This window comes from Stomoxys calcitrans, chromosome 4 (assembly GCF_963082655.1).
Source record: "Stomoxys calcitrans chromosome 4, idStoCalc2.1, whole genome shotgun sequence".
Lineage (NCBI taxonomy): Eukaryota > Metazoa > Arthropoda > Insecta > Diptera > Muscidae > Stomoxys > Stomoxys calcitrans.
In genome coordinates this window covers 152,369,288-152,383,194 of record NC_081555.1, presented here as the reverse complement: position 1 = coordinate 152,383,194, position 13,907 = coordinate 152,369,288, and the positions used below count along the sequence as shown (strand labels likewise).

The 13,907-nt window shown below is 40.6% G+C and overlaps 1 protein-coding gene across 1 annotated transcript in view; it reads right to left on the bottom strand.

Moving 5' to 3' along the window:
- Positions 1–13,706, bottom strand: part of LOC106087020 (innexin inx1) — a 56,019-nt gene extending 42,313 nt beyond the window's left edge. The window contains exon 1 of the mRNA XM_013251891.2: positions 13,095–13,706. The gene's annotated coding sequence lies outside the window, so the exon portion shown is untranslated. The remainder of the gene's footprint in view (positions 1–13,094) is intronic.
- Positions 13,707–13,907: the final 201 nt, after the last annotated feature.

Here is a 13,907-nt window from a genome sequence, read left to right as displayed (position 1 = left end):
CAACCGCAGACATTTTTTTTTTTTTCAATTTAGGATATGGATAAGAGTAGCGCCTGACTTTCGATTATACAGGTTGGATAAGTTAGGTTAGCTAAGGTTTAAGTGTCAGTCTGCCATCTGACTCACTTACCCGTCTTCGTCTATTGTGATACCACAGGAACAGAAGAAGGAAGATGCCTTCTAGTTCCTACCGTTGAACCATCCAGATCGCTTCAAAAAGACCAATAACTTGTGAATGTTCACATCCGCTAAAGCAGACAGGTTCTCAAAGAAATAAGAACTTAATGTGGAACTCCTTCTGACTGCTAGTCCGGGACACACATACAGAAGATGTTCTATAGTCTCTTCTTCTTCGATGTCCTCTCAGCTTTTGCAAAAGTCGTTGCTGGCAACCTTCAGTCAGTCAGCATGTTTTCCGATTAGATAGTGACCTATCATGACGGACACAATGACTAAGATGTCTGTTCTAGCCAATGACAGCAAACGGTAGACCTCTTCAACTCTAGATTAGGCCACATAGTTTTGGAATGCTCACAGCGTCCTCTTTGTAACCATCTATCATTTGCTGTCCTTCGGGCCTGGTCCTGAAAACTTAGCTTACATGTCGCTAGAGGCATACCCTCAGATTCCAGATCCCCTGGAATGTGTAAGGTAGTTCCTAGTCTCTCAAGCTCGTATGCTTTAGAATTCCCTGGGATATCTCTGTGGCCCGGCACCCAGAACAGGTGAATTTTGAAATGTTCAGTCATCTCGTTGTGAGATCTGCGTCAGTCGAGGGCGGTTTTTGTGTTCAGAATTACGTTCTCCTGGGATTTAATGGCTGCCTAGCTGTCAGAGAAGATATTTATGCCAATCGTCGTTATAACATTATATCTTAGCCATACCACCACTTCCTCAATTGCAAGGATCTCTGCTTGATACACACTGCAGTGGGAGGTTAACCTTTTCGGTTTTCTAGATCTTTAGAGTACACCCCAAAGCCCATCTGGGCGTTTAGTTTGGAACCATCCGTATAGAAGTCTATGTAACTTCTGTAACCAGGGATATCGTAGTTCCAATCGGTACTATCAACAATAGTGGAACAGTACTTTTTTAGCAAAAAGCGGCTCAGGTAGGGTGTAATCCATACTGCCTAGAACATGGGATAGCCAATGAGAAATCACCCTTTACCTCACAGCAGTAGTCGCTGCAGTTTGTTTAGCCACAATGTCCAGAGGCATGAGATGTTGCATTAAATTCAGTGCACCAGATGGTGTTGTCCTCAGTGCGGCTTTGATGCACAAACAAGCCATCCTTTGGATCCGGTTAAGTATTGAGCAGTAGGAGGACTTTTGAAGCGCCGTCCACCAGACCACAACACCATACAGCACTATAGGTCTGACAACTGCACTATATACCCAACTTTTGCCAATGACTCTTTTGCAGGTGTATAGAGTGGTCTTTCTTGCCCTTGCCCAAATGTTGGTTTTGATAAATCTGGATTAATCTTCCAAGACTTTCCTCTTGATTGCTATTCTTGTAAAATTCTCAATTTTAATGTTATGATAGTAAAGGAGGCCACCGTAGCGCAGAGGTTAGCATGTCCGCCTGCGACGCTGAATGCCTGGGTTCGAATCCTGGCGAGACCATTAAGAAAAAATGTTCAGCGGTGATTTTCCCCTACTAATGCTGGCAACATTTGTGAGGTACTATGCCATGTAAAACTTCTCTCCAAAGAGGCACTGCGGCACGCCGTTCGGACTCGTTTATGAAAAGGAGGCCCTCATTGAGCATAAACTTGAATCGGACTGCTCTCATTGATATGTGAGAAGTTTGACCCTGTTCTTTAGTTGAGTGTTCATGGCCAAATTTGCGTTTTGATAGTAAAGCTTATTCCCCATAGATATTGACTTAGGCAAAACAATACATTGTCCTTGCTGTTCTTATCCTTTTGCATCGCCATTTTTATTGTTTGCATGCTCACAAAACAAAAAAACTATGATCTTATCTGTTTCCTGTCATAATAATTTTAAAATACTCTTCTTGCCGTCTGTATAACAAAACTTCATTTTATAACTCTTATCTTCCTTTTAGGCTAAGCTTAAACAAATGAATTCCTAATACCAAAGAAGTTAAACCACTTGGTCTCGCCTCATTGTGTTTGCACTGCAATGCCAACAAATGAGTTAACAGACAAGACAAGCTTGGAATGCATGACAATGGAACGGAAGTCAATACTTGCAGTATACGATAAACTCCTAAAAGTAAAGGTTGACGACTATAAAACAAAACGAAAGTAAACTTCCCTCTTAGCATGATTACCAAAAACATATGGTCTTTGGGTTTGCTCTGGGCTAAAATGACGTGGTTGATCAACAGTCATTTAAGAGTTCCAGTATGGAAAAAAGAACCCAATAAAAGGAAGGAAATAAAAAACCACAAGTAATGGTTAATGACGTTGCTTTTGGGTTCTTATAGTTTCAAATGGAAAGTACATGGGTACATACATACATTTTATAAAAACAGATATCTCAAGAATAACGAAATGAAATGAGCAAGGAAGAATAAGCAGACAAGCGTGTGTTAATTAAGAAGAAAATTTTCACAACATTTGGAATGACTAATGACTTTTTGAAGTTAGTTAACCTTTTATTCAGTTGGAAAATATTGATTGGAAACAGAATGGATTTTTGAAAAGAAATCAATGAAATAGTAAAGACTGAAGCAACTGCTGCTTCTGGGTATAGAACAAAATTAGATCTTTCAATACAAGGGCTTAATCAATAAGTGTCGGAATAGTATTATTCAATGTAACTATCAATCAAGCCTCACGATACCAAATCAAGAAATATTGAAGTTGAGAACATAAATGATAAATAAATGAGACCCAGGTGCGTGAGAATTCAGATCCACAGGATTTTCACATCCCTGGGTACCATACTCAGTCACTTTTTATTTCTTACAGAGGCCTCGTGGTATATGTAGATAATGATGTAGTGTTCCAAAGACGACAACACCTGGACTCACAGGATCCTGAATTTAACTCCCTTTGGATTAAATTCGGGATTGGATCACATATACTGTCTCTCGGATTTTTATATAGAAGTCTAAACTCAGAAAGAGAGACTTCCATGAACGGCTTTGACGCCCTCTCAGATTCCATTACAAATTTTTTGGAAGATTTTTCGGACAGTGAAATCGTTGTAGCTGGGGATTTCAATATCCACTACTCCTCCTGGCTTTCCCATTTGAGTCATACGACTACTGAGGGTCAATACATTGAGCTTTTCGCTGCGCACAATGGTTTGGAGCAACTAGTGAACGAACCGCCAAATATCTCATGAGTCCAAGGGCACCAAAATAATACTCTTGACCTTTTTTAGCTTCACACCCTGAAAAGTATGAATTTAATACTCTTGCACCTCTTGGTAACTCCGATCACTGCATTGTTTCAGCATCTTTTTCGTATTCTGCTTCCTCCCCAGTACCGAAGCGGTCAATATTTTTATACGAAAAAGCACGTTGGGCTGAGCTCAATGGATTATTTCACCATTTTAATTGGAAACTATGTTTTCTAGATTACGATATAAATGCTACTGCTGATATGATTGAGAAGATAATTTTAAATGGAATGAGGACATTTATTCCAGTTAAGACTATAACGGCTAAATCAGACGACAAAAATTGGTTTAATCAGACATGCCGAGATGCGGTCTGACTGAAAGAGGTGGCACTCAGGAACTGGCGCTTGGATAAAAATGCCTATACTGAACTGCTGCGCAAGCAGACAAGATCTTCGTGTGCCAACGTGCTTAGGCGTGAGAAATTTCTTTACGAACAGCGTCTGCGTACTAAGGTCCTTGCATCTACACGAGGAAGTAAGAGCTTTTGGTCGTTCGTGAAAAGAGTAAAGGGTAGTTCTTCATCTATTCCAACTCTTGTTAAGGATGATCAAACGTTCACTGACTCCGTTGATAAGGCTAACCTGTTGGCTGATATATTAGCAGGGAACTCTTCCCTGCCAGATAGCAATCAATCATTCCCCCCAAGCGAAAATGTATCTGGCGTCATGCCCCAAATATTTTTTCGAACACGTGGAGTTAAAAGGGTTCTCGAGAATCTCGAGGTAAATAAATCCCCGGGCCCGGATGGCATATCAACACTTGTCTTACGCAAGTGATCTTCGACGCTCGCTCGTCCATTACGCAACATTGCCTACTGTGCGGGAGTCTTCTCTGCGCATTGGAAGGTTGCGAACGTTCAGCCGATAACCAAGATGGGTGAGGCAAACAACCCTACGAATTAACGGCTAATTGGGATATGCTCCGCTCTCTCCAAGGTCATGGAGAGCCTGGTTAATCAACATCTTTTGAGGTATATAGAGTCTAATAGCCTTCTTAGCGACCAACAGTATGGGTTCCGCAGAAATCGCTCTACGGGCGACCTCATGGCACTTCTGTCGGAACGTTGGAGTCGCTCAATCCACCAGTTTTGGTGAGAGTAAGGTTGTGGCTCTGGATATCTCCAAGGCATTTGATAGGGTCTGGCACGGTGCACTATCATCAAAGTTTGTCGCATTTGGTGTCGGTAATTGCTTCGTTCGAATTTTTTCGAGCTTTCTCAGAGATTGCACTATTCGAGTCGTTATAGGTGGGTTTTCATCCAATGAGCATAAATTGACCGCAGGTGTACCCCAGGGCTCTGTTCTTTCTCCTTCTCTTTTTCTTGGTTGCCCAAAAAGTAATTGCGGATTTTTTAAAAGAAAGTAAATGCATTTTTAATAAAAATTAGAATGAACTTTAATTAAATATACTTTTTTACACTTTTTTTTCTAAAGCAAGCTAAAAGTAACAGCTGATAACTGACAGAAGAAAAAAGTGCAATTACAGAGTCACAAGCTTTGAAAAAATTTGTCAACGCCGACTATATGAAAAATCCGCAATTACTTTTTGGGCAACCCAATATTTTCATCAACGATCTGTTGGGTCAGACATCGAATCCGATCTACTCACTTGCGGATGACAGTAATCTCTGTCATTTGTACTCATTGTACCATAGGCCGAGTCTTCGATAGATTGAGGACAAGAGAAGGGTAATGGACGATACACTCTACCAGGAATTGCTGGCCATTTCTGAGTGGGGTCGAATGAATCGAGTAGATTTTAATGCACGGAAGGCTCAGTGCTGCTTGTTGTCACACAAACGATTCGCCGACCCATTACGATCATCTTAGTCTTGTCAACGGTATAGATGTTGAGCAATCAGATGCTCTTGATGTTCTGGGCATGAAAATACGAGGTGATGTCCGTTGGACTAAACATGTATTTGAAGTGTCGAAAGAAGCATTCAAGTGTTTAGGCTTCCTTAAACGGTGTAAGAATTACTTTACTCTATCTGCTCTTCTTAACATCTACACCACTTTCATATGGCCGATAAAGGAATACAACTCACATGTATTGGCTGCAGCTTCAAAATCATCCCTGGAGCTACTGGACCGTGTACAGAGGAGAGCGATGGCGTTGATTGGGGACAGTGGGGTATCCAACTCTATTGCCTCCCTTCATCATCATCGCAATGTGGGTTGCTTGGCGCTGTTCTATCGGTACTTTCACGGTGTGTGTTCGTCTGATATTCGTCTACTTGTTCCTGCTGTAAGGATGTATGTCAGGGATACTAGACATTCTAGGAACTCACACCCGTTTGTAATTGATTGGCCACCGGACCTCATAATGCATTATAGAGAGAATTCTTATTTCGCTCGAACCGTTCGTATGTGGAATCGACTTCCGGCTAATGTTTTTTCCCACCCACATCTAAGGATTTAAGACAAATGTCTTGATGAAAGTACTGCACAAGTGGTCCCTCGGCTTAACAGAAGAATGGCGGATTGGGATAAATTTCGGCACAAATTCTGCATGTCTATTCCTTTTAGACCAGAAAAGGAAGGGGCAACTGCGGAGAATATAGACATAATCATCAAGCGGATCACGAAGGCCCTGAGTGACTAGCTTGTGTCAGCATGTTCTAGTGCCAAGCAAAGAGGCAAACAGCGACCGCCTCAGAACTGGTTGGTCTAAGGAAGGACTGCCACAAGGGCATCAAACGATTGGGACAAGGTTTAAGGATGAGCAGAAAAAGGCTCAGAATAAATCCTGGGTGGAATTCTGCATCTCCATGTAGGATATCTCTGAGGCCTCTAGGCTACGGAAGATTCTGTCCTCGAGACCTATTACGGTGGGGTATATTCAGAAGTCAGAGAATGTATGGACAATGTCTAGTGAAGTAACACAAGAACTATTCGTTGAAACTTACTAACGCACAACGTGGCGCTAGAAGAGGTTGTCACTAATATGCTTTCGTTGGAGGCTGTTGAGGAGATATTGTCTGAGTCGAAAATTGTTTGGGCGATAAAAAGTTTTGACTCATTTAAATCGCCAGGCCCTGATGATGTATCACCGGTGAATTACAAGCTGTGGCCGATAGACTGGATCCTTGGCTTTGGAAGAAATACTCTGTTTGTATCAGCATGTCGTACATACCTGTCGGATGGGGGAACACAACATGATGGGGGAACACGACAGTCATGAAGGAGCTGGAGTTTGTAAGCATAAACACTACCGCAAGAAAGATTGTTAAAAACTTCTTTCTAAAAGGTCGAGTGCTTGGTAATACTCCCAGCGGCACAGTCTTGGAATGAGGCGACTTTAGCATTGGGATCTGAAAGTTCATGCTAGACAGAGGCATCAAAGCTAGAGAACAGAGTGCGACTGAGGGTCAACATTGACAACCCATCGGGCGTATTAACATTCCCACCTTCTTTTTAACCTAACATAGATTCTTTTCGGCAGGCTTAGGCTCTGTTGTTCTAAAAAGATGGGTCAACAGAGGAACACCTCTAGAAGGTATACTGCCTCCTCTACTTTGGGATATTGCCATTAGCAACATGTTATTATCTCTGGAGCAAAATGGGGTAAAAGTGTAGCTGGAAGGTTTCCAATCACTCTTAGAGATATACTTGAGGCAGCTCTACGTACGAAGTGGGCTACCGATAGTCTTCTTGGCGTAAATCCATCTAAGACGGAAGTTGTTCCTTTCAGCAGGAGATGCAAGCTTCCCACAGTGGCATCTGTCTCCTTGGGAGAAGAGAATGTTCCATTTACTGAAAGCGCAAAATACTTGGGTGTTTTGATGGACAAGAAATTTAACTTTAATTGAAATATTTTGGAAAGAGCAAGAAAGGCAACTCTTGCCCTATACAACTGCAAGCAAGCCATTGGCCAAATTTGGGGGTTTAAACCGCGTGGGTATATACTGGGTATATACTACAGACCTATTATGCTATATGGTGTTGTAGTCTGATGGACGGAACTTCGAAAGTCCGCCTACTATTCAAAACTCAGCCAGTTCCAAAGGGTGGCTTTTTTGTTCATTGCATACACCTGCAAGAAAGTAATTAATAAAATTTGGGGGGTTTAAACCGCGTTTCATGCACTGGGTATATACTGCAGTTATCAGACCTATCATGCTATCTGGATTTGTAGTCTGGTGGACGGAACTTTGAAAATCCACCTACTGTTCAAAACTCAGCCTGTTGCAAAGATTGGTTTGTTTGTGCATCGCTGCCGCAGCCGGACAGCACTCTTTGAGATGTAAGAAGTTTTCCCCTGTTACTCAATGCAATTTTCATGGGAAAATTTGCATTTTTGCTACCATTTCCGATAGATAATCCCTGGTAATAGAAGTTGCATAGACTAGTTATATCGAGAAAGAAGAGACTATAGAATATATACTGTGTGTGTGTCGCGCAGTGGCAGTCAGAAGGTTCTGATTTCTATGAGAATTTGTCTGATTTAGCGGATGTGAACTTTCACAAGTTGTTAGGCTTCTTAAAGATATCTGGATGGTTCAACGGTATGGACAAAATAGAAGGCAGGCATCTTACTTCCTTCTTCTGTTCCTGTGGAATCACAAATGAGTCTGATGGGAGACTTCCACTTAAAGAAAATGCCTTCTAATTCCTACCATTAAACTATCCAGAACGCTTTAAAAAGTTAACAACTTGGGAATATTCACATCCACTAAATGTTTTGTTAGATTTCCGAGTAAAATATCATACGAAACCTTGTCAGCAGTGTTAATATATAGGGATAGACTGCTAAATTGAATCCAATTTCATAATCACAATAAATGTTCAGCTTAATTTCCCACTAATAATATTCACTTTTAATCGCGGAAAAACATGAAATGATAATTAAAATGCTTTTATACCATCTAAGCTATTGTCATTTTTATTATATGCTAAAATAACCCGAAGGTAAAGAGCTCTGTAAAAGTTTTATACGAATTTTAAAGGTGTTTTAGGTAGCCACGTTTTTTTATGGATTTTTTAAAAGAAAGTAAATGCATTTTTAATAAAACTTAGAATGAACTTTAATCAAATATACTTTTTTTACACTTTTTTTCTAAAGTAAGCTAAAAGTAACAGCTGATAACTGACAGAAGAAAGAATGCAATTACAGAGTCACAAGCTGTGAAAAAATTTGTCAACGCCGACCAAACGAAAAATCCGCAATTACTTTTTGGGCAATCCAATATAATTAAAAGCAATTATAATACCTATAATATTGGAGAATATACGTTAAAATCTGCTTCTTTTATAACATTTTCTTCCTCAAGGCCATTGTATAACAGTTATAGTAAATAATAAAAAACTGTTATACATAACATATTTTGCCAAAAAACTAATAACACTTTTGAAATTTTCAAAAATTTGTTAACAAATGCATATACATATAATACTATACCCTTAAAGCCAAAGCAGAATGGGAACGTTGAGCTTTGTTTTCAAGAGTTGGGTTGAAAAATGCAACTGTGAAAACAAATTCTACAAAAGCAACGCGCTTAGTGTAACACTTTAAAGGTCTAGTTTACTCTTGAAAAGGACCACCTACGGTATAAGTGGTGGCATCAGATACCACCTCTGATGGTTCAAAACAACACTTCTGGTGATATAAAACAGAACCTCTCGTGGTAAAGGAGACCAACTTGGTGGTATAGGAGACCAACTTGGTGGTATAGGAGACCACCTTTGGTGGTATACGAGGCATCTCCTGTGGTATAGGAGACCACCTCTGACGGTGTAGGAGATCACCTCTGGTAGTATGGGATACCGTCTCTGGTAGTACATGACACCACCTCTAGTATGAAAAGAGGACGCCTACGGCGGTATAAGAGACCATCATTGGTGTCATAAAATATCAACTCTGGTAGTATGGGATACATCCTCTGGTATTATAGGATACCGCCTCTGGAGTTATAAGAGACCACCTCTGGTGGTATAAGAGACCATTTCTGGTGAAATAAGAGACCACCTCCGGTGAAATAAGAGACCACCTCTGGTGAAATAAGAGACCACCTCTGGTGAAATAAGAGACCACCTCTGGTGAAATAAGAGACCACCTCTGGTGAAATAAGAGACCACCTCTGGTGAAATAAGAGACCACCTCTGGTGAAATAAGAGACCGCCTCTGGTGAAATAAGAGACCACCTCTGGTGGTATAAAAGGCCACCTTTGGCGGTGTAGGAGAACACTTTTGGTGATATGAGACCACCTCTGGAGGTGTAGGAGACCACCTTTGGTGGTATAGAAAACCACCTTCGGTAGTATAAGAGACATCCTTTGGTGGTAAAGAAAACCACCTTCGGTGTTATAAGCGCTCACGTTTGCTGATATGAGACTACCTCTGGAGGTGTAGGTGGTATGGGAGACCACCTTTGGTGGTGTAGGAGACCACCTCTAGTGGTATAGCAGACCACCTCTGGTGGTATAGGAGGCCACCTCTGGTGGTATAGGAGACCACCTCTGGTGGTAGAGGAGACAACCTATGGCGGTATAGGAACCTCCTCTGGTTACATAGAAGACCACCTTTAGTGGTATAGGAGACCACCTCTGGTGGTAGAGGACACCACCTCTGGTGGTAAAGGAGACAACCTCTGGCGGTATAGGAACCTCCTCTGATGACATAGAAGACCACCTATAGTGGAATAGGACGCCACCACTGGTGGTATAGGATACCACCTATAGTGATATAGGAATCTACCTATGGTGGTATAGCAAAACAAATAATGATGGTATAGGATGCCACCTATGGTGGCGTAGTATACACACTACCAGTATACACACACTGTGGTATAGGATACCATCTATGGTGGTGTAAGAAACTACCTATGGAGGTATAGGAAACCACCTATGGTGGTATACGAAACCACCTATCGTGGTATAGGTATTGTGGTATAAAAGATTACGTCTGGTGGTATTAAAGACCACCACTGGTGGTACAAGAGGCCATCTCTGGTGATACATAAGACTACCTCTGGTGGTATCAGAAACCACCTCTGGTGGTATCAGAAACCACCTCTGGTGGTATCAGAAACCACCTCTGGTGGTACAAGAGACCACCTTTGGTGGTATAAGAGACCACCTTTGGTGGTATTAGAGACCACCTTTGGTGGTCTAAGAGACCACCTTTGGTGGTCTAAGAGACCACCTTTGGTGGTCTAAGAGACCACCTCTGGTGTTATAAAAGACCTACTTTGATGGTATAAAAGACCAACTGGTGGTATTATAAAAGCCCTCCTATGGTGGTATAAAATACCTCCTATGGGGGTATACAAGACCACTGCTGGTGGCATAGAAGACCACCACCTCCGGTGGTATAAAATACCAATTCCGATGGTATAAGAGCCCACCTGGGGTGGTAAGAGACGTCGAAATGTGGCAATAAATTCGACTATTTTTCCATGAACATTCCATTAAGAAACAGGGAATACTTCTCTCATATCAAAGAGTGCAGTCCTATTCAAATTTTAGCTCAATGATATGGGACATCCTTTTTTAAGCTGAATCCGAAAGATGTGCCGCTTAGCGACACCACTAGCTAGAGAAGTTTTAACATGGATGTTAACCTTACAAATGCCACCATAACCGCTAGGGTTTGAAACCAGGCGTGCGACGTGATAGGCGGACTTGCTAACCTCTACGCCAAGGTGGCTTCCTATTAATGGCTCAAGACTCTAAAACGGGAGATAGGTCCAAATGATAGCTATCATACTTCTAACCTAGATGCTTGTACCGAATATGATTCAGATTAAACCATAGCCGGTAGAAGAAGCGAGGTGTCAAATCCAAAATGTAACCCCCATAGCGTGATAACAACTTAAAGACCAGACCAACGGATACACCCAATCGTTTTCGAACATTCCCTTATGTTGTATGTGGTGGTGGGTTCATATTTAAATTTAACTCTCATATTTGACTTTTTACAAAGAAGAATCAATCGTAACACCTCGAAAAATTAGTCTAAGACCACATAAAGTATATGTATTCTTGATCTTCATGACATTTTAAGTCGATCTAGCCATGACCGTCGGTCCGTCTGTCGAAATCACGACAGCGGTCGAACGCGTAGAGCTAGGCGCTTCAAATTTTGCACGGATACTTAATATTGATATAGGTCGTTGGAGATTGCCAATGGGCCATATCGGTTCAGATTTAGATATAGCTCCCATATAAACCTATCTCCAGATTTGACTTCTTGAGCCCCTGTAAGCCGCAATTTTTGTCCCATGTGGCTGAAATTTTAGGTGTAGTAGTCTGTTATGACTTCCAACGACTGTTTTAAGTACGTTCTAAATCGGTCTATAACCTGATACAGCTCTCATATAAACCGATCTCCCGATTTGATTTATTGAGCCCCTGGAAGCAGAATTTGGCCAAAATTTTGCGTGTAGTAGTCTGTCATGATTTCCAACAACTGTGCCAAATACGGTTCAAATCGGTCTATAACCTGATATAGCTCCCATATAAACCTATCCCACAATTGAGCCCTTGGATATACAATAGCTATTATATAAACCGAACTCCAGATTTGACTTTTTGAGCCCCTGGAAGCCGCAATTTTTTCCCGATTTGTCTGAAATTTTCCATGCGTCGTTCTTTTACGACTTCCAATAACAGTGCCAAAATGCGGTCCAAATCAGTCTATAACCTGATATTGCTCTCATGTAAACCGGTCTCTCAATCATCTTTGCTCGGTTCCTAGAAGCTTTCATTTTTGGTGGTTTGACAAAAGTTTGGTATGTAGAATAAAATTATGCCCTTCACCTAAATATATTTTGTATACATTTTTAGCAGAATCCATCTCAAGATTCGGCCCGGCCGCACGCTTTTACTTTTGGTTCATACCTATGATTTTACAAAGTTGGAATTTTCTTATATTCCTGAATACATTTTCGTTATCGTTTTGGCTTTTCCATAAAAAAAATTGTATTGATTGAAAAATGTATAAACAAATCCCCAAAGTTACGAAGGCCCCAAGTGCTCTTCTGTGTCGAATTTGAGGTGGCAACCCTTAGTCATGACAACATGATTGTAACAACTAATACGAATATCGTGGTAACCTTAGGGTAACATCTGTTATTCTCCGATACTTTGTAATAGCATGCTCTCTTGCACCATGTGTTTGATATACAACGCGTTTGTCAAACTCCAACTTAACTGCCAACACTAACAGCTTGGGATAAAAATCTGCCAATTAACCACATGGACATGTGAATATTTGCAAAATTCAATCAAAAAAGGGACCATGTGTAAAATGAGGGTTTAATAGGCGGCACATTTGAAAAAAATGTCACTACAACAACCTTCACTTCTTATCATCTCAAGGCAATGAAAGATCGAAGCTGATTATTTGTTAAATTAATAATACAAAATAATTGAAATAATAGCCGGACGGAAAACTATGTAGTCAATGGTGAATGGGGCTAATAAAAAACACACTTTCCGGCTATTGAAGCCATTTCAATTAAATCCGCTTTTTTATAATTTCCAGTGAATTATGTGAGAAATGCTATTTTTAGTGACTAATAGCCATAACAATTCTATGGGAGCTCTGACGAAAACAAAATAACAAAAAAACCGAAAAAAGTTATTTATGGCATGCAGCTCAAGCTTTAGTGAATGAATTAATTATTGCAAATTAAAACAAAAAATACTCATGACGAATACCAAATGACATTTTTCATCATAGATTTCAAAGCGTTAGTTGGGTACTTACAAAATCATTTGTTATGAATTGCTGTTATAGGAATATTAAGCACATCTGAAAGATGCAACAGCAAATCTGCTAATCCAGGATTTCCAGGGGGCCTTAGATAGGTAGGAGGCTATAAAATTGCTGCTATTTTTCCTATGGGATACAGGCAGTTGGATGATGATGTGAATGATGATGATGCACCTCCAATTTCCGTTTAACAATTGAATGATGCTGTGAAGAGACTTTAAAAGTCGACACAGTTGTGGGTGGTTCTTTGGAAGGTTGACAAAAACACACAAAATTGCCGCTCAAAATGCTAATGAGCCAGTAACGGCGGCTTCAATCTGGGTGAATTCTCTTTTTTTAAAATGCAAAGATTTTCACTATTGTTTCACCGATATTTTCTTTCAAATTATTTTTCGATTTTTCCTCTTATTTTTTTAAAATAATTTTCGCGTTTGGTTTTTACAATTTTCAGCGATATTTTTCGTTCAATCCATTGTAATCATAGAAAAATATCATCATCGTTGTCGAGAAAAACAAGAATTTTACACGCGTCGTCAGATACTTTAAGCTGAGTACTGTGAACACACAAATACTACACTAATATGCTCGAACAGTGGCTGATGTTCAAGAAGCTCAAAAACACATTTCGAACAAAAACACACAACACTGAAAATAACACACAGAGCACGAGCACAACACAAACCAACAACAGCAGCAGTCAAACACAACAACAAAAACACAAACAACATACAGAAAGAGCTAACACAGAGACAGGCAACAACAATGCCACCACCAACAGCAGGCAGCTCAATTCAATGGCTGGCGAAC